The sequence below is a fragment of the Apium graveolens genome, chromosome 6 (genome assembly GCF_009905375.1).
Source record: "Apium graveolens cultivar Ventura chromosome 6, ASM990537v1, whole genome shotgun sequence".
NCBI classification, from domain to species: Eukaryota; Viridiplantae; Streptophyta; class Magnoliopsida; order Apiales; family Apiaceae; genus Apium; species Apium graveolens.
Window position 1 is genome coordinate 67,798,099 of NC_133652.1, and position 22,471 is coordinate 67,820,569.

Below are 22,471 nucleotides of genomic sequence, written 5' to 3' on the forward strand. Positions count from 1 at the left end.
ATACTTTATGTCGGCTCTGGCCCATGCCACCTTCACCTCGTCTTCATCCAACGGCTCAAACCAGTGTCTCGAAAAATATGCCAAACCACTATCCAGACCGTCCCCAACTAACGTATGTCCAGCAACCGGTAAACCCAAGATATAACCAACATCCTCCAAAGTCACTGTCATTTCCCCTGTCTCACGAAGAAGGTGTTGGTCTCGGGACGCCACCTCTCCATAAGTGCCGTGACAAGCCTAGCATCATTCTGTAAAACCACACCCGGATTTGCAAACACACCAAAACCAATGCTATGCAACAAGTCCATCTGTGCATCAGACAAAACCCACATACACATGTTCCTGTTCCCACAATAACACTCCAAAGGACCCCGCTCATGTCCCTCCCAAACATCCGAACTCACATGATAGAAGTTATTAAAGATATTGTCATGACTAACTGGACCCGGCAATATGTTATCCATCCTGAAACAATAAACATGAAAATAATTTAATAAACATGAAAACAGTTCATGTATGCATAAGTTATTCCAATTATATAAGCACAACTATGAATACAAATACAAAACCGCAACACAAAAACTCTAATTCTAGAAATCTCAAACAATATCATACACCAATTCTATAAATTCAATACCGCAATGCAAAAATTCTATACTCGCAACATCCACTAGCAACATCCACTCGCAATTATCCAACTCGCAACATCAATACACTTAAACACGACTAGGGGATAGTCACAGTCCAACCAATAGTATAATATTTGTTCCTCAGCCAGGGAATTCATAGGTTGTCATATATACACGATCATATATACACTTAAACACGATCAAAATTCAAAATCCACGATCATATATACACTTAAACACAATCAAAATTCAAAATTCAAAAACACAGTCGAATATATAGACAATCACAGTCGAATATATACAATTAAATGCAGTCGAATATATACACAATCACAGTCATACATACAATTATATGTAGAACCCTAGAATCTGAGACTGGGAAATTTATACATGCAATTATACATACAAACACATAAATTTGTATGTAGAACGAACCTTAGAGACTGGGAAATCGAAGGAAGCGTGAGATCGCCTTAAAATCATGATGGAACCGCCTTCAAATCGCAAATAGCCTCGCCTGTGTTTATAATTTAGGTCAAAACTGCTAAATGGGTCGTTTCAACCCGTTAAATCAGTTTCCCAGACCTTCCGCGGATATTATACGCGGAAGGTAATTACGGGTAAAAGAGTAATTACTCGTTCCGCACTTATTTTACGCGAAAAGACAGCATTTCACCATTTTTTTACGCGGACAGAGGAATTTTTTTTTAATCCTGGCCGTTGGATTGTTCATCCAACGGCCAGGAAGTGATGTGTTGGTTAACAGTTCCCTGACACATTATTTTCAGGGAACAGGACCCTTGATAGTATGATCATATATCAAAATAATTCACGGGTTAGCATTACCCCATCACCAGGCACAATGCACCAATAATAACAAACATATTAGACTGCGAATGTAACGTGAGCTTGATTAGTTAATCATCTGTGATGATTTACGAATAAAAAATTGGAAATATAGTTCTTTTTTATTGCAATTTTAATATCATCATATTTCTAAACTGTCATGGAATAAAAACCTGAGCGCGTTAGTATTTAATGCTAGGGTTTGTGAGTTTTAAGCTTTAATGGATGCTCTTGCGTTCAGGACTATCCGTCCTTACAAGATGCCTACTGATAGGGTGTGAGCAACCCAGCTAGACCACAATCCAGATATAAGGCAAGACAAACTCAATTGATGGACCAAGACCCCCTCACCCAAAATAGTCAAGTGGGGAGACCTGGTCTCAGAGCCAACCCAGGATCAGGATCACCTCCCAGCCAGGATCAACCCAGGACCAGGATCACCTCCCAGCCAGGATCCAGCCCAATAAGAGTAGACCCGAGGCCCCCCTAAGCGCGAGCATACACTACGACCCAACAGGAAGGGGCACGTGGGCACGTGACGGTGACAGCTATCAACAACTAACATCCCAGATAAACATGACGCGTGTCAGCCTACCGTTGGGGCATCCTAAAGGTGGTCCTTACCTAAACACGTGTATGCAATCTACCCAAGCCAGATGTCCTCCGCCTCCAACAACGAATGACCCTGATCTAAAGGTACCAACCCCTAAAACCTACCTTTGGGCTATATATACCCCAAAGGGAAAGGATTTAGGGGTTAGACACATTTTACACACACACTCTCTTACACACAAGCATATACACACACAACCACCACTTGTCCTATCTATCTTCATCTCCCCTGATCAAGCTCTTACTCTCACACCGGAGGCGCCACAGGGCTCAAACCCCCCTCCGGTGTTATTTTGCAGACACCCCACAACAGCCACACCTCACTTACCGCAAGAAGGTCCAGGCACCGTGTCGGAAGGAGCCGCCCCACTCACCGGAGTTATCATGTGGCGCTAGAAGAAGGGGCCTCTCCATCCTTGGGTCTCGGTGCCCCTGGATTCACATTCATCAGCAAACTCTTAAAAGAGTCCAATTTTCTAACCTGTAAGAACACAAGCAACCATACCCTATCTTAACTATGAATGTTGTTTATCTAAGCCACGTTTGTGTGTGCTCGTTATTTTATGCCACATTTGTGTGAGCTCAGTTTCCCTTATTTTTAAGCCACGTTTATGTATGTTATAGTTAGTTTTGGTCATCTTCAAACCCCAATATGCTTTAGCTTGCATATTATCTTCGTGTTTTAGACCCTGATATACTTGTTCAAACGATATTGTTAGCAGCACCAAGAAAGTTTGTTTGGTGTTATTCTGGATTTTTTTATCCTCAAAAAGCAACCTTAGATCTACATTTTTAGTTTCTAATCTTGGTCAGTTGTTGTTTGTACACTTGAGATAATTGTAAGAACAGGAAAGAGTACGGTTGGAAGACCCTCCGCTAGTACCCAGTCCAGGAACAGGACCACTCTCAGGTTCAAGACCTTGGGGGCGATCGAGAGACCCTCCAGTAGAAACCATTGACACAACATACCCCGGTCATGGAGAGGGTAATAACACCCCAGGACGCAAGGAACCTAACTGAGCTCAATCAATACATGTATACCAATGTTTCAGTGGCCGAGGAGCATATGGCCAACCTAACAAGCAATGAGTTGGCTGAAGCAATCAGGCTCTACAAAGAAGAGCAAGCCCGGGCTCAGATAGAATATGAACAAGAAGATGACCAAGAAGAGTCTGGGGACTCTCCACAATCTAGGAAATCTGTCTTCGACCGAATCGGGGCCAAGGGAAAGAAAAATCAGAAAGAGCAAAGTTAGAAAGAGACAGAAGCAACGAGGAAGAAGAGGTTGGAAGAAATGAGGGAACAGATAAGGAGAGAAGAAGAAGCAAAGCTTGAGTTGAAGATTCAAAAAAGAATGCAGTTAGAAGAGGAGAGGCTCCTAGCTAAGGCCAAGGGCAAGAGAACCTGGAGGGACCACACCCCCGATGACATTTCTGATGATGATGAGGAGGGGCGGAAGGACCTGAAAGATATGATCTACGAACTTCAAAGAAAAATGGAGAAGGACTCTGGAATGGAGATTGGGGAAACTCTTACATCCTTTAGCCATTCTTTAGAGGCCATTCCCCGGTAGATAAACCTCAAGCATTACAATTTTGATTCTTTCGACGGATTGAGGTATCCAGAAGAGCACTTGAATTATTTTGAGCAAATTGCACAAATATACTACTACAACGACTTAACAAAGTCCAGGTTCTTCGCCTCGACTATCAAGGGGGGCTCAGAGGTGGTTTAGCAGGATCCCCTCCCGAAGCATCCAAAACTAGAAAGACTTTCGCGTGGCCTTCCTCAGGAGGTTCTGAGCAAACAAGACACACGAGCTGCACATGTGCCATCTCGAAACTATACGTCGGTATGACAACGAAACTCTCTCTGCCTATATGAGGCGCTTTCAGGAGGCAATAAACAAGATATCAAACTTAGATGAGCGGGAGGCACTAAGCATATTTTGAAGGAACCTGGATTCAGAACACAATGAAAGGTATATCGTAGAGCTGATCAACAAGGAACCAAAGAGCCTAGATGCTTCCTACTCTATGGCAGCCAGATTCATCAAGGAAACAGATGTGCTCCAGGATATGAGGATGGCCCGGAACTGGGGATCCAGGAGCAAGAACTCTGATGACCGACCGAAAGGGGGTTACCATCAGGACAAGAAATTCAAGCAAAGCCAACAAACCCACCAGACCAATGTGGTCCAGAACACTCCAATATTTCAAAGACCGGGTCCTAAGACAAAATCTAAAAGCGACCCTGAGCCAACTAGGCAAGCCAGGGAGCCTAGGAAGTAGCCAGATTGGACCCCACTGAATAGGACCAGGGAGGAAATACTGAAGAAAATCAAAGGCAAGCCATTCTACTACCCACCCAAGCCTATACAAACCCCACCGGAGAGCCGGCCTTACAATAGAAAATGTGATTATCATGAAACGTATGGGCACAAAACCGAGAATTGTCTATCTCTCAAATACTTCATCAAAGATCAAGTCAAGAAGGGTAACCTAAATCCGTATGTCTCCCGGGATACCAATCAGAAAGAAGAAAGATCAAGAAAAAGAAAGAACGTAGTGAATGTAGTCCTATGAGGCTCTCACTCACCCCCCCCCCCCGCAACCCGAACTCATGTGATGAGGTATTCTCTATCCAATCCTACCCGGAGATAGTAATTTTATTCAGCAACAAGGATTATGAAGGGGTCAATCCCAACCATAATGAAGCTTTGGTAGTAACACTTTATATCTTTGACAATGAGGTGAGGAGGATGCTGATAGATAATGGCTCTTCGGTAAACATTCTATTTAAGCATACAGTGGATCGTATGAAGCTAGGGAGTGTGTGATCAAATGAATGTCAGGAAGATCCCCTTTATAGGTTCAGGAATAAGTTGGTCCCGATCCAGGGAACCATAAACATGTCAGTGATATTCAGATCAACTCCAAACCAGGTCACCCATGTGATAAAATTCTATGTGATCAACACTCCCTCATCCTACAACGGAATAATTGTCGCTCAGCTCTAACCAGGATACAAGCGATCACATCTATATCACACCTGAAAAACAAATTCCCAACTCTAACGGGGATGGGAGTAGTTAAAGGAGACTACGAGGTTGCTGAAAGATGCTACAGCCAGGCTATGATCATGGCCAAAACTTACTAAGACAACAAAAGGAAGGCCACAATCCTTCGAAAGCAGCGAAGCATTAAGAAACACCGCCCCCACTCAAGGGATGTTGCAAGAAGAGAACTCCAAGTTATATAATCCAACCTGGATCCAAAAGCAACCAAGCCAGACTCGAAAGATCCAGAAAGTAACCAAGTCATAGTAGAGGTTGAAATGAACCCAGGTCTCAGCCAGGGAAATCCTACTATGCAAGCAACCAGCCCCGAAATAAATGAAGTAAGGGGAAGCAACCAAGAAAAGATGACAAACCAGGGTCAAATCTATATGAAGAAGAATACAAAAGCCCGGATCCAGCAATTGGTATCAAACAAGGATCAAGCCAAGATCGAAGCAGCATTGGAGACGGAAACAATTCTGATCGATGAAAGCAATCATTCTAAGAAGGTAAAGATAGGATCCGGACTTGGAACTATTTTCAGAAGAGATCTGGTGTCATTTCTCCGAAGCTATGCTGATATATTTGCTTGGAGCCCAAGAGACATGCCAGGGCTGCATGAACCCATAGCAATGTATGGCTTGGATGTCAACCCAGGGAGGAAACCAGTTAAACAAAAGAAAAGAAATTTTGCCCTAGAGAGGCAGAAAGCAATAGACGAAGAAGTTGAGAAACTACTCAAAGCTAGGATCATATGTGAAGTTAAGTACCCAGAATGGCTGGCCAACGTGGTGATGGTAAAGAAGCCAAACGGGAAATGGGGAATGTTTGTCAATTACACTAACTTGAATATTACATGCCTAAAGGATCCATACACTCTGCCAAACATTGATCAACTGATAGACGCCACATCTGGGCATGTAATGCTAAGCTTCATGCATGCCTTCTCGGGGTACAACCAGATGAATCTGAAAGATATCCAGAAGACAACATTCAGCACCCACAGGGCAGTCTGTGCCTATGTCATGTTGCCTTTCGGATTGACGAATGCAGGCTCAACCTACCAAATAGCAATGAATAAAATCTTCAAGACCCAGCTTGGAAGAAACCTAGAATCCTATGTTGATGACATGATTGCAAAGTCAACAAGCATCCCAGGTCACATAGAAGATGTAAAAGAATGCTTTGACAATTTAAGGAAATACTCACTAAAGCTGAATCCGGAAAAATGCACATTTGGAGTGGGGGCGGGAAAATTTCTAGGATTCATGATAAGCAACCAGGGAATTAGAGCCAACCCATAAAAGATAAAGGCAATCCAGGAAATGAAACCTCCTAGGACCCAGAAAGATGTCCAGAAACTATAAGGGTCACTAGCAGCACTTGGAAGATTCATCTCAAAGCTAGCTGAGAGATGCCTACCTTTCTTTTACCTATTGAAATGAGCAACCAACAAGTGGGAAGTCAATTGGAACCCGGAATGCCAAAGCGCATTTGAAGAAATAAAAAGATATCTCTCTCAGCCACCAATTTTAACCAAAGCCTAACCCGGGGAGCCCATATTCCTCTACTTATCAGCAGGTGCCCTGGCAGTTGGAGCATCACTGATCAGGGAAGAGAATGGAAAACAACAACCAATCTACTATATAAGCCAAGTACTAAAAGATGCGGAGATTTGATACCTAAGGCTAGAAAAGTTTGTTTTTGCCTTAGTCATAGCATCCAGAAAGCTCAGACATTACTTCCAAGGAAGGGAGATCTGGGTTGTGACTAATCAACCCTAAAGGAAGATAATACACAAGCCAGATGTCTCAGGAAGGCTGGTAAACTGGACAATCGAGCTAAGTCAGTTCAATTTGAGTTTCATTCCAAGAACATCTATCAAAGCCCAGGCACTCGCTGACTTCATCATAAAATGCAACTTTGCGGAAGATGAGCCTAGACCCATGAGCATTGACCCAGAGAGAAGAAATGATCATAACCCGAGAGTCTGGGACCTCAAAGTCGATGGATCTTCAACAAATGAAAGGTCGGGAGCAGGGCTCATTCTAAAGAGCCCAAATGGTTTTATAATTCAAACTGCCATCTCTTTCGGCTTTTCAGCAACAAACAACCAGGCAGAATATGAAGCCCTAATAGCAGGGTTGAAGCTAGCCAAAACCCTCAGGATCTAGGACCTTGGTATCTATAGCGACTCCCAGATTGTAGTCAAGAAAAAAAACGGTGAGTATATAGCCAAAGATCCAGTTTTAGCCAAGTATTAGGCTCTGGTCCAAAGCTACCTTGCCTCAATACCACGAAGTCAAGTCCTATAAATCTGCCAAGAAGAGAATTCAGAGGCCGATAACATGTCCAAGCTGGTTCAGAATTCAACAGACCTAGATTGCTCTGTCTACTTCAAGGAATTACAAAAGCCTAGTATAGAATCTGAAGAAGTCATGGAGATAGACAACAACCCGAATTGGATGACTCATTTCATCAACTACCTGGAAAAGGGAGAACTTCCAGAAGAGAAAGGGAAGGATCAAAGATTAAAAGCTAAGGCAACAAAGTTCTTTCTTGAAGAAGAAATACTCTATCACCGAACCTTCTTCTCACTATCCTGAAATGTGTTGGACCAACGGAAGTAGAATATTGCCTAATGGAAGTCCATGAAGGGATATACGGAGATCATATGTCTATGAAGGCCCTGGATTACAAGATAATAAGGCAAGGTTACTATTGGCTAACAATCCACCAAGATGCAAGTGACTTTGTGAAAAAATGCAAATAGTGCCAGATTTTCAACAACGTATCCTGAATGAGCCCAGTCCTACCCTCATCACTCCTATCTCCAATCCCCATCGATGTTTGGGGGACAGATATCATGGGACCCCTCCCCAGGCTAGAGGAGACCTGAGATACCTACTAGTCTCAATCGACTATATGATTAAGTGGGTGGAAGCAAAGGCAATGAGAACCATAAACCAGCAGGATTGCATAAAATTCATGGATAACATTTTGTTGAGGTTCGGAATCCCAAGAGTCCTGGTATCAGATAATGGGCCACAATTTGTTGGATCAGAGTTCGAATCCTATCTCCAAGAGCGGGGCATCAAGCATAGGAAATCATCAGTAGCATACCCTTAATGCAATGGTCAAGTGGAAGTAACAAACCGGATCCTTCTCCTGGGCATCGAGAAGAGGCTTAGAGAAAGTAAAAACAAGTGGCTAGAAGAATTGCCAAATGTTCTATGGGCCTACAGGACTAGTCCGAGGACAAGCATAGGTGAAACACCATTCAAGCTACCCTACGGAACAGAATCAATGCTACCTATAGAGGTCATCTCCCCTTCCCACCGAGCAATCAACTTCGAAGAAATAGCAAATGAGGGGGGCTCAGAACAAACCTTGAGTTTTTGATGAGATCCGAGACCAGGCTGTAGCAAGAATGGAAAAATACAAGGAGAAGACTAAGGAACACTTCAGCAAAAAGTACAGGGTCAAGAACTTTCAAGTTAGAGACCTAGTACTTCGAGACACAGAAGCCTCGAATCCAACCAATACTGGAAAGCTGATGCCCAGGTGAGAGGGACCTTACAAAGTCAAAGAAGTGTTAAGGCCAGAAACCTACAAGTTGATGAACTTGGATGAATCCGAGATCGCCAACACATGGCACGGACTCAAGCTCAGAAAATTCTATAAATAGAAAAAGCGACCAAAAGCAATAAAAAACTTGTAGCCTAAGGAAAGCAACCAATATATGATTCAAACTCTTGTATGAAAAACATTGCAAATTAATGAAAAATAATTTTCTTGTTTCATCAATCTATTATTTAAGCAATCATTATGAATCAAGCAAACGTCAAACAAGGAATGTAATAATTCCAGGTTTAGATGCAATCACTCCAAGCATATAAGCAACCCGGATATGGATTCATACCCGGGTCTAGACCGACTATAAATCCATACCCGGGTTGGAGGAAACCACCCTGTACTTAGAACATTTTCTAAGTGCAGAACAAAACTAAAAACCAAACAATGGTCCGGATGTGGAATCATAGTCGGATTAAAAGCAAATATCAAAAGCTACTTTAAACCCAGCTGCAAATACATAACCGGGTTAGAAGCAACTGTCTTGTACTTAGAATATTTTCTAGGTACAGACCAAGCAAAAAAGGCAAACAAGCCGGTAGGAATTCATACCCGGATCAAAGCCACTCATTTAAAGCAAACTCCAGCCCGGCTATAAATTCTTACCCTGGTTGGAAGCATCCATCTTCTACTTAGAATAATTTTTAAGTACGAGCCAAGAAAAAAGGGCAAACAGATCCGGGTAGGGGATCATACCCGGACCAAAAGCATCCATTTAAAGCTAGCCTCAACCCGGATATGAACTCATACCCGGGTCATAGGCAAGTACTTATGCTCGGAGTATTTTCTAATTGTAAAGCAACATCAAATAACACCCATCATTTAGGATATGCGTTAATACCAGGATCCAAAGCAAATGTCTGAAATCCATTTCATCCCGGGTATTAACTCACTCCCGGGATGGGGGCAGTTATTTTGTACTCCGTGTATTTCCCAAGTACAAAATAAGCCAGAAAGCAAACAAACCCCGACACGCTTTTATACCCGGATCAAAAGCATAAATAAACTACTTAGAATATTTTCTAAACAAGCGAATTAACCAAGAAACAATCAGATATAAAGCGTTATTCCGGATTGGCCACCAATCCGAGCAAATTCAAATATTACAAATCGTTCAAGAGCAAAGTAAGAAAGACAAATAAAATACCAGAAGGAAACAAATTATATGGGCAAGGCCCGGAAAGCTTGGCATTAGCTTAGAGATGTCTAGATGAAACTGGGACTAGGACCGTCATAAGGTTGCGGCTCCCCCCTGACCCTGTTCAACGGATGCCTTAGCTACCAGAAACTCCTGGATAAAACTCTCCCAGTTGTTCAGGGGGTCCGTCTTGACATGCCTTTCTGCCACGAGCCAGGCCCTACGAACTTCAGAAACCCCGGCTTGAGCGATTTCAAAATCATACTCATAGCTTGCCTTGAATTCGGTAATGATGGCTTCTTTGTTCAGGTTCTCCTTTGCAGCCAGGTCGGCCTTCAGCTTCTCCACCTCCTCGGAAAGACCATCAGCCTGGGCCTTCTCATCCTGAAGCAGCCCCTTCAACCCGGACTCTACAGGCTTGAACCCCTCCCGGGCCTCATCCAGCCCGTCTTTCAGATTATCAGCGCTATCTTTCTCAGCCTTGGTCTTGTTGTTGGCCTCCCGGGCCTCATTGAAGGTGATATTAGAGCAAATAGCTATGGCACTCCCAACCTGAATGAAAACAAAGAAAAACATCGAAGTAAAACAATACGACCCGAGTAGAAAGCCAAATGATATTACGAATATACCTGTCCCCAGTGCCCGGTGACCCTCTTAAAAACAACAACCATCCCGGTACCCTCTACTTCATCCCAATCTTCCTCAGTCGGGATGTCTGACATAAACTCAACCAAATCAATTAAATACTTGGTTCCAACCTTCACTGGCCTCCCATCCGGGCCCCTTCCCTCCGAGTCACAAGCAACCCGATTGGTCACAACATTCTTTCCCGGGGAGGCTTCACCGAGACGCTCTTCCACTTCTTTCGAGGGGGATCATTATCATCAGGTATCTCCTGGATAACAGGCTCGAAGTCCCTAGACTCGTTACCCGGATCAGGAACATTCTGGGGAGCGGATGATTCGGCTCTACCCTCAGCATCAGCAGATCCGGATCCTGGACCAGGGGCCCCTTTGGTGGTCTTTAAAGCAAGGTCCAGAGTGTTGAAAGCAGAAGCATAATCAGAGAAATGAATGATTCCCGTAAGAGCAGGGTTATAATGTGGCAAACCTGAAAGGAGATGAGAAAAGATACAATTTAAAGACCAATATTACTATACAACAATCCGGGACAAAATATATGTCAAATAATCTGGATCGAACAAAACAAATACTTCTTCAAAGGAAGTTCTACAAGTTAAATAAAGAACATGATTCGATCAAGCAAAACAGCCAATTCTATGAAGGGAATTTTATAAGCAGAAGAAAGGACGTGATCCGGTTCTACATGTACAACAAACAATCCGGATCAAGCAAAACAACTATTTTTACGAAGAAAATTCTACAAGTAAAAACACAAGTAGGATCTGGGAAAATATATACATCTTACAATCTGGATCAGATAAACAACTATTTTTAAAAAGGAAAAATCTCCGAGTGCAAAACAGAGAAGATCCGGGGAGATATCAAAAATAACAATCAAGGTAAATAAGAAACCAACAACCAAGTTCAAAAAGTAACTTATGACTCATAAAGGTATCCCGGGTTGGCTAGAATCCGAAAAAGTCACAGAATGCCCTAATCTGGTTCAGAGCCTCCCCTTCTATAATAGCAGGCTGGAATTTAGTCTGGATACCCTGTATAGTAAAATAAGGCAAATAAGCCAAGTCAACACCCTTCAGGAGAATTATCTCATCGTTCCCGTACTTCAGAGAAGTTTGATGCATTACAGGTTTAGCTCTACCCGGACCATACCCACACTCAGAGGCCCAGAATCTGATCTCATAGAAAGGTTTATGGCTAGACTTAGAGAGGTAAAAGATCTGATGGATAGCTTCAAGGTAGGCTGGAACTCGGTTTTGTTGCAATAGGCTATGAACCAAATCATGGACTTAATCCCATTCGGGGTGATCTGCATGGGAGAAATCTTATACACATGCTTGTAGAGATGCTTGAAAAACATGTGGCAGCGAGGGCTCCACCCGGATCTGAGGTGCTCCAGCCAAACCGGAACAAAACCATCGGCTGAATGATGATAGATTCTCTCATGAGGTTCCGACCACCTCCATGCAACTTCAGGGGTTAACTGGAACGCGGCCCAAATAGCCTTATCCATATCATCCGGGTTGACTTCAACAAAAAAGTCTTTCAGTTGGTAATGGTCCCGGCTGATGGGGAATTCGGAGAAAACCCTCTCAAGTGCCTCCTTGTTGTAGAACCCGGGATGACCATTACTCTGCCTCTCATATTTGATCATACCATAGTATACGCTATTGTCAACCTCCTTGCACTTAGTGACAAAATGATATTTTACATCTGTCCAGTACCCCTCGGGAGTGAAGGGAACTGAGTGTTCCGGGAGCCTCTTATACCGGAACTTGGTAATTACTTCTGCAAATGTGGAAACCTTTTAACCCATTTCAGTCCGGATTTGTGTTCTCTCAGATGAATCAGGATCACTCTCCTCACGGGAACAACCAGGATAGTAATTGAAAGATCTTCTAGGAAGCCGATTGATCCGGAACATATACCTATTAAAATCAAGGTGAGTTAGTCTGGGATCCTACAAATTTTATATCTCTTGCTAAGCGGTCCGGATCAAGCACGTTATATTAGCGCTACCATAACCTACTAATTCGGGCCACTAATGCAAGTCTAACCCAGCCAAACATCAACGATCCGGATTATCTACACTACAACATACAAACCCAAACCCTTAAACACTTATACAAATCAAAATTTAAACCAAACCTGGATCACAATGAAGTAACCAAGAACCCGGATCCGGTTCCATAAGCCTCACCCGGATCTAAACAGCCTAAAAACATAAATAATTTTAAATATTCAGATTCATCCATTTGGACTAACCTAGATCCGGGATATACACCCCCATACCCGGATCAAGACAGAACCCCTCTCCCACAAACAGCCTACCCAAGAATCAAAAAGCAAAATATGCAAGTTTTTACATATACATACATTCATTTTTACCAAGAACACGAAGCACAACTCTGAAAACCCCAGAAAAAAGAACAAAATCCAACGAAAATCGACCCAAAAGCAGCCTATAATTTACAGATCTAAAGGGGAAACGAAGCCAAACAACAAAACACAAAAACTCACCACGAAAACAAACCAAAAATTATAACCTCTACAATAAATTCATGGATAAACAAAAGTAAAGCATGCACGAACTTGAAAAACAAGAGGGAGGAGAAGAATAAGAGAAGCTTACAAGTTGATCGGAGCGGAGAGAGAAACAAAGGAAGGAAACGATACACGGCGGAGCACGGAGACCTTTCGACTATCACGAAAATCGAGAAAATAAGGAGAGAAAAATGAGTGACTGTTGGGTTTTTTTGTGGAAGAATAAAAATGCAGAAAGGGAGAGAAGGCGACCTTTTATAGGCATGAGGAGAGAACTACCCTGCCACGTGGCAGGGCTTCATTGGCCCAGAAAACAGCTAAAAAAGAAAATATATATATACACATTTATATATATATGTTGAGTGGTATTTATGACACTTTATAATGCTCTAATAAGCTTTGAATTGATGCATTTGTACTCAAGTTGTTAAGTGTTTTAACATGTTTTCGAGTGTTTTTGCATTACAGGCATTATCTAGGTAATCAGGTGAATTAGCATTATTTTGGTGCTAATTTGGTGTCGAGGTGGTGTAGGAATAAAAGCTCGTTGAAAGCCAGCTCGATGCTGCAAGAAAAATGAAGAAAATAAAATCCGGCAGAAGCCCAGCGCGCCCGCGCTGATCAAGCGCGCGGCCGCGCCCGAAGTACAGAAAGCCAGCACGCCCGCGCTGATCAAGCGCGCGGCTGTGCCGTGTCGGGATGACAAATTCCTATTTCTACTTAGTTTCTAAGAGTAAGAATTCTACACTGCATGGGGCTGCTATATAAACATCTTTAGGTCGTTTTTAATAATATATCAAGATATATCAAGCTATATCAAGCTAGAGACATATCAAGGAGAGCCGTAAAAAGACCGTATTAGCACGATTCAATGAATACGAAGAAGACCTTGTTTTTACTTGTGAACTTTGTTTTAAGTTGTAATTGGATGCTAGTTTTATTACTTGTGAACCTTAATCTTGTTTTGTACTTGATTTTATTTATTCGCTATAAAGACTATATTTGTTATACTATGCTTTCATCGGAACCCACGTTGATGATGAGTCCAATTATGGGTTAATCGTTATCGTGGGGTTCTAGCGGATTTATTTATGGATTTCTTTAGTTAAATCGTATTGATGCCTTAGTATGTGGTGATTGATTGATATCCTAGTATTGGTTGTGCGTATTCGTCTTATGAACGTCGTGAACTTATATAATAGTGTGTTAATTCTTAATGAAGCGACAGTGAATTTAAGGATTTAGAACTTGCCATGCTAGCAAAAGTTCATGTATGTGTTATGCATGATTCGTAGGTAATTTTAACCATCTTACTTGCCTTGTGTAATCAAGATAGATAACTTATGCTTAAACCGTTATGTTGTCAAATTTTATAGACATATAGGGTCTCAATATAATTGGTGTCTATTCAGCTTCTATCTCTTTTGTGGATGTCTGGTAGTATGGTACTCGTGCAACGAAAGTTGGTGTTTATCAGTTTCGTGTTATCTGATTAGTGTCATCACCACAAGGTTAAGAACAATAAGGCTATTGAATGAAGTAATTAATGAAGTTAGAATCTCATGTTTGTCATATATATTAATTCAGTCAATCTTAATCTCGTAGTTATAATTGTTAGCTTAATTCTTAGTTATAAACAACACAATTGTTATCGTCTTAGCATTGAATAATAACCATACATTGTTGCTTAAGTGTGTGAATTAATTAGTTAACCAATACAATCTCTGTGGGAATGAATAATAAAAGATTCTATACTACTTGTAAACTCGTATACTTGCGTGTATCATTAGCGCGTGTTTAGCGACTAAATAGTTTTTGGTGCCGCTGTCGGGGACTGCAGTGTTAATTTATAGTTTATGTGCTTTTCATCAGTGGTCGTTAAAGTTCATTGACTCGGACATTGTTACTTATCTGTTTCCTTGTCTTATTTCAGGTACTCTAGCGAGGGTTTATGCATACGCGTTCGCGTACTCATAAGAGAACACTAGATAAAGCCGATGAAGAAGTTGTGGTAGTTCGTAAGAAAGTTTTCAATTAAGAAAAGAAGGTAGAAGAAGAATTGAAAGTTGAAGAAACAGCTTTAGTAGAGATGGGTGATCAAGCAGAAAATCCAAAGGCTTTGATGGACTATTCTCAGCCCAAAATTAATGACATTCAGTCAAGCATCATTAGACCAGCCATCAGTGCTAATACTTTTGAGATCAAGTCAAGCACGATTCAGATGATACAGAACTCAGTTCAGTTTGGGGGTTCTCCTACTGAAGACCCCAATATGCACATCAGGGATTTCATCGAGATCTGCGACACCTTCAAGTTTAATAATGTGATTGAAGATGCTATCAAGCTACGCCTCTTCCCATTCTCTCTTAGAGACAAAACTAAGTGCTGGTTATATTCTCTACCAGCAGGGTCTATCACCACTTGCGAAGATCTTACTCAAAAGTTTCTCACTAAATTCTTCCCTATGGCAAAGACTGCTACAATCATGAATGCTCTTACTCAGTTTGCTCAGCAAACTGGGGAATCTCTGTGTGAGGCTTGGGATCGATATAAGGAGATGTTAAGAAAATGCCCACACCATGGCATGCCTGATTGGATGATTATTAACTGCTTCTACAATGGATTGGGTGCTACTTCTAGACCCATGCTTGATGCAATATCAGGAGGAGCCTTGTGGGCTAAAAGCTATGATGAAGCTTATGAACTTATTGAACTGATGGCTGCTAATGAGTACCAGAATCCTTCCCAGAGACTGACTCAGGGAAAGGTAGAAGGAATTCTGGAGTTGGATGCACCAACTGCTATAGTTGCCCAACTTAAGGCTTTAACGATGAAGGTGGACACTTTGGCTAATTATGGAGTTAATCAAATCGCCAGTGTCTGTGAGCTTGTGCTGGTGCCTATGATAATGATCAGTACGCAATTTCTAGTGAATCAACTCAGTTCGTGAGCAACTTTCAGCATTCGCAGCAACCTGTTCCAGCCATTTATCATCCCAACAACCGCAATCATCTTAGTTTCAGTTGGAGCAACACTCAGAATGCGGTTCAACAGCCTTATCAGCAATATCCAGCTAAGCAGTACAACCCCCTGGTTTTTAGCAACCACAATATGCATCTAGACAGCAACTCCAGCTGCAACAAGCCAATGAAAAATATAAATTAGAGGAGTTGAAGCTTATGTGCAAAAGTCAGTTGTTTCTATCAAGACCTTGGAAAATCAAATTGGGCAAATTGCCAATTCCTTGCTAAATCGTCAGCCTGGTACACTACCTAGTGACACTGAAGTGCCAGGAAAGAGAGAAGCTAAGGAGCAGGTAAAGGCAATCATTTTAAGGTCTGGAAAGGTTGCGAATCCCGAACAAACTCAAGAGTTAACTGAAGAAGCTGGGGCTGAGAAAGAAGTAGAGCAGCAGGATGAAAAAGTGGAACCAAGAAAGACTACTAATGAGCATACTCCGCCTGAGGGTAATACAGGGGAGAAACAGATCTATCCTCCACCGCCTTTTCCTAAGCGGCTGCAGAAGAAAAAGCTGGACAAGCAATTTGAGAAGTTTCTGGATGTGTTCAAGAAACTTCATATCAACATACCTTTCGCTGAGGCTCTTGAGAAGATGCTTAGTTATGCAAAGTTTATGAAAGGTATTCTCTCTCGGAAAGTGAAGCTAGATGATTTAGAGACAGTCGCTCTTACGGAGGAATGCAGTGCTGTGCTGCAACAGAAATTACCTCCGAAGTTTAAGGATCCAGGAAGCTTCACTATTCCATGTACTATTGGAAAAGTGTCTTTTGACAGATGCTTATGTGACTTGGGAGCTAGCATCAATTTGATGCCTTTGTCAATCTTCAAGCAGTTGGACTTACCTGATCCCAAACCGACTTATATGGCATTGTAGTTGGCCGATCGTTCTGTTACATATCCGAGAGGTATTGTGGAGGATGTCTTGGTCAAGGTTGATAAACTCATCTTCCCTGATGATTTCATAATTCTTGATTTCAAGGAGGATAAGAAGATTCCCATAATCTTGGGGAGACCTTTCTTGGCAACTGGCCGAATCTTGATAGATGTGCAAAAGGGTGAGCTCACAATGCGAGTTCTGGATCAGGATGTTACTTTTAATGTGTTCAACGCTATGAAATTTCCTACTGATAATGAGGAGTGCTTAAAAGTGGAGTTGGTCGATTCGGTGGTCACATCGAAACTTGATAAATTGCTAAGGTCTAATGCCTTAGAAAAAAGCCTTATTGGGGAATTCGGATAGTGAAAATGACGAAGGTGAAGAACAATTGCAGTATTTGAATGCTTCTCCCTGGAAAAGGAAGATATATATGCCTTTTGAATCTCTTGGAATGGAGGAATTAAACAAAGCTCATAAATGCCTCAAGCCATCTATTGAGGAAGCTCCCACTCTTGAGCTTAAGCCTTTACCTGAGCATTTGAGGTATGCATTTTTAGGTGATACATCTATTCTGCCTGTTATTATTGCATCTGCCCTTTCCGGTAGTGATGATGAAAAGCTTCTGAGGATTCTGAGAGAGTTCAAATCGTCAATTGGCTGGACTATAGCAGATATAAAGGGAATCAGCCCTTCTTACTGCATGCATAAAATACTGCTAGAGGAAGGTAGCAAGCCTACGGTTGAGCAGCAAAGAAGACTTAATCCAATCATGAAGGAAGTAGTGAAGAAGGAAATTCTTAAGTGGCTAGATGCAGGAATCATCTATCCTATATTTGAAAGTTCATGGGTAAGCCCTGTTCAATGTGTGCCAAAAAAGGGTGGTATTACAGTGGTAGCAAATGAGAAGGATGAGCTTATTCCTACTAGAACAGTCACGGGGTGGAGAGTTTGCATGGACTACAGGAAGCTGAACAAAGCCACTAGGAATGACCACTTCCCATTGCCCTTCATTGATCAGATGCTTGACAGGTTGGCCGGCCAAGAGTACTACTGTCTTCTGGATGGTTATTCGGGTTATAATCAAATTTGTATCGCTCCATAAAATCAGGATAAAACAACCTTCACTTGTCCATTTGGTACTTTCGCCTTCAGACGAGTTTCTTTTGGTCTTTGTAGTGCACCAGCCACATTTCAGAGATGTATGATGGCCATCTTTTCTGACATGATTGGCCAGAATATGGACGTGTTCATGGACGACTTCTCAGTCTTTGGAGATTCTTTTGATGAATGCTTGCAAAATCTTGGACATGTTCTCAAAAGGTGTGTTGAGACCAATCTAGTTCTCAATTGGGAGAAATGTCACTTTATGGTGCGTCAGAGCATTATTCTTGGGCACAAGGTTTCTAGTAAGGGTCTAGAGGTGGAAAAGGCCAAGGTGGGGGTCATTGAGAATCTTCCTCCACCCATTTCTATTAAAGGGAATTCGCAGTTTTCTTGGTCATGCGGGTTTCCATAGGCGTTTTATCAAAGACTTCTCAAAAATTTCGAAGCCATTGTGTAGTTTGCTAGAGAAAGATGTTCCTTTAAAATTTGATGACGAGTGCCTTGCAGCTTTTGAGACATTAAAAAAGAGTTTAATAACGACACCGGTCATAACTGCACCTGATTGGAATGAACCTTTGGAGATGATGTGCGATGCAAGTGACTATGCAGTTGGAGCAGTTCTTGGACATAGGAAGAATAATATATTCCATGTGGTCTACAATGCTAGTAAGATTCTTAATGATGCTCAACTGAATTATACTACTACGGAGAAAGAACTTTTGGCTATTGTCTATGGTTTTGAGAAATTTCGATCTTATTTACTTGGGACTAAGGTGACAGTTTTCATTGATCACGCTGCAATTCGATATCTCGTCTCAAAGAAGGACTCGGAGCCTAGATTGATTAGATGGGTTCTTTTGCTCCAAGAATTTGAACTAGAGATCAAGGACAGAAAAGGAACTGAAAATCAAGTCGCTGATCATCTCTCGCATTTAGAGAATCATAATGCTACTTCATTGGATAAGATATTGATAAATGAATCTTTTCCCGACGAGCAGCTGTTTGGCATGCAAGAAGAAGAACCGTGATTTGCAGATATTATGAACTAACTTGTGAGTAATATCATGCCTCCCGACATATGCTCAAAAGAAGAAGTTTCTACATGAAGTAAAGTGGTATATGTGGGATGAGCCGTTTCTTTTTCGACAAGGAGCTGACCAAATCATCAGGAGATGTATCCCTCATAACGAAACGGGTGGATCTTGCGAGATTTCCGCTCAATGGCTTATGGAGGACATTATGGTGGAAAAAAGACAGCAGCTCATGTTCTTCAAGCAGGTTTCTTTTGGCTGACATTATTTAAAGATGCTCACCAGTTCGTTTTGAAATGTGATCAATGTCAACATGTGGGTAATATGTCTAAGAGGGATGAGATGCCTCTTAATGTTCTTCTCGAGGTTGAGGTCTTTGATGTTTGGGGAATTGACTTCATGGGGCCATTTGTCTCATCTTGTAATAATCAGTATATCTTATTGGCGGTTGATTACGTGTCGAAATGGGTTGAAGTTAAGGCATTGCTGATGAACGATGCGAAAGTGGTGCTTAATTTTCTTCACAAGCAGATATTCACCAGGTTTGGAACTCCAAGAGTCATAATCAGTGATGAGGGGTCACATTTCTACAATCACAAGTTCACTGCTATGATGAAAAGGTATAATGTGAACCATCACATTGCTACGGCTTATCATCCTCAGATGAATGGTCAAGCTGAGGTATCTAACAGAGAGATCAAGTGCATCTTAGAGAAAGTCGTGTGTCCATCAAGGAAAGATTGGTCTTTGAAGCTTGATGAGGCTGTTTGGGCGTATATAATAGCTTACAAAACTCCTTTAGGAATGTCACCATTTTAGTTTGTTTATGGTAAGGGGTGCCATTTGCCTGTGGAGCTCGAGCATAAGGCATATTGGGCTTTAAAGAAGTTGAATCTTGATTTGGATGCGGCTGGAAAGAAGAGGATGCTTCAATTGAATGAACTCGACGAATTTCAACTTCAAGCTTATGAGAACAACAATATGTATAAGGAGAAAGTCAAGAGGTGACACGACCGAGGTCTGGTGCTCAAATCATTTGTGTCGGGGCAACAAGTTCTTCTGTTCAACTCTCATCTCCGTCTTTTTCCTGGAAAGTTGAAGTCAAGATGGTTAGGGCCGTTTATTGTCAAAACTGTGTTTCCACATGGAGCGGTGGAAATTTTTGAGAATGATATGGGCCAAGAATTCAAGGTAAATGGTCAGAGGTTGAAGTATTATTATGGTGACACGGCAAACCACGAGGTGGTTAGTGTCGTTATATTGTCCATTTGAGCTCAAGGTTCTACGTCGAGCTAGAGACGTAAAAGAAGCGCTTCTTGGGAGGCAACCCAAGTATGTTGTACATTAGTAGGTAGAGGAAACAAGAAGAAAGGAGAAACACACAAAAAAAAATCAGAAAAAGGAAAAAAATCAGGGCCAACTACAGAAGCTGGGCATGCCCGCGCTGATCAAGCGCGCGCCCGCGCTATTTTTCCAATAACCAAGCGCGCCCGCGCTGTCCTAGTATGTGGTCACGCCGATTTTCCACAGAGTGAGCGCGCCCTCCCTGTCCTAGCGCGTGGCCGCGCCGGGTCCTCGTTCGAAAAAAAAATAAAATAACAGATTCATAAGGTAATTTTGGGACTTTTAATCAAAAAATAATTCCAACCCGACTTTTACTCTTCCACATCCCATAATTCCCTCTCCTAATCAATTCCATTATTCCTACGATTCCCACAATCAATTCCCAGTTATATTCCTTATCAAATTCACACCTCTCCACCTATAAATATATACACTTATACACAAATTATCCACCACATCACAAATTCTCAAACACAAATCTCTCTCAAACACTTAAATTTTTATTCTCTTTTCGTCAATCCTAATGGCACCCAAGAGACAAAGAACACAAGTTGACAGCAGCACCACTGAAGCCTATTACTAAGGAGGAGTACACGAGGCTTCTCTCAAAGCCTATTGCTAAGAAGCGAGGTTTTCTGCCATCAAGGAAGGATGGTAAGCTGTTAGAGATGATTCTCGAGATGGGTTGGATTCCTTTTTGTGAGGCTCCCGCTGTTGTGCCCATGAGTGTGGTGCAGAAGTTCTATGCAAATGCCAAGGCGGAGAAGAATGGCTTCACGGTGGTGAGGGGGAGGACTGTAGAGGACAGTGCTGATGCTATCAGGATGGTGATTGAGCAACCCGCGAGGAAGGTGGGTCAGGACACTTAGAATGATAGGACTCCGGAGGACTTTGATTTGGATCTCATCGTTGCTACTCACTGTGTGCCTAAGACTCATTGGAAGTTCAAGAGGGGTACTACCGATTACTCCACGTTCCCTGCTTCATGCATGAACAGGTTTGCACGGGCTTGAAACTCATTTATTTGTGCTAACATCATATCATCTTCCCATATGCATGAGATTACTATGGAGCGTGCTCGTCTGCTGTGGGGGATTCTTCAGGGGGATTACATTGATTTGGGGATGGTGATTTATCAGGGGATTCTGAGATTCTTGAGAGGAGGTACTATATGTGCTATTCTGTATGTGTCCATTATGATGAAGTTGTGCGTGGCAGTTGGTGTTCATTGGCCCGTACATGAGCAGCTTCAGCTTCCCAGCGCTCCTACTGACAGTTCTACGCTGCATAGCATGGTTGAGTGGGGAGGAGGTAAACCCGATCCTAAGGGGCTTGGTTACACGTTTGATCATCTGCCAGGAGGTGTGCCCCACGACCAGATGTATGTTGGTGGTACGCAGCAAGCAAGTAGAGTAGCTTGGAGAGCTCAATTAGGAGAGGAGGTTGGTTCCTCGCAGCAGCAGCAGCAGGAGGAGGCAGCAGGAGCAAATATTGGAGCTGGTTTGAGTTCGACGCAATATAGGTGTCTAGCTAGGAGGATGGATGCGATGCACGACATCCATAGTCAGTTTGCACACGATCTCACCCAGGCACTTGGACAGCTTTCAGAGCCACCGGTGTTGACATCCAGTGGCAGTGGCCGGTCTTTGGTGAGGATTCCGTGTATCCGCCTCCAGACACGCCTGATACTCCACCCGTTGAGGGTGAGGATTCTGATTCACAGTAGGTATGCCTGAATTCCTTACTATTACTTTCACTGGGGACAGTGAATATTTTAAGTTTGGGGGTAGTAGTTGAAGGAATATATAGTTTTGTGTGAGTCACATATAGTTGCATATTTCATGATAGTTTAGTTCATGTAGTTGCATATTTTTCCATGTAGTTTTTTTTTTTATTCTTATTTTTGGTAGTTTTATAATATTTTGTTCATGTAGTTTCATGCATTTGCATTATAACATGTTCCCTTAGATGATTTTTCCGATTGATTGGTGAT

At 42.2% G+C, this 22,471-nt stretch overlaps 1 non-coding gene across 1 annotated transcript; it reads right to left on the minus strand.

Annotated features, from left to right (window-relative positions):
- Positions 1–15,580: 15,580 nt before the first annotated feature.
- LOC141669913 (small nucleolar RNA R71) lies at positions 15,581–15,687 on the minus strand. Its single transcript, XR_012554160.1, has one exon. It is a non-coding gene; the product is annotated as a small nucleolar RNA R71 (small nucleolar RNA).
- Positions 15,688–22,471: the final 6,784 nt, after the last annotated feature.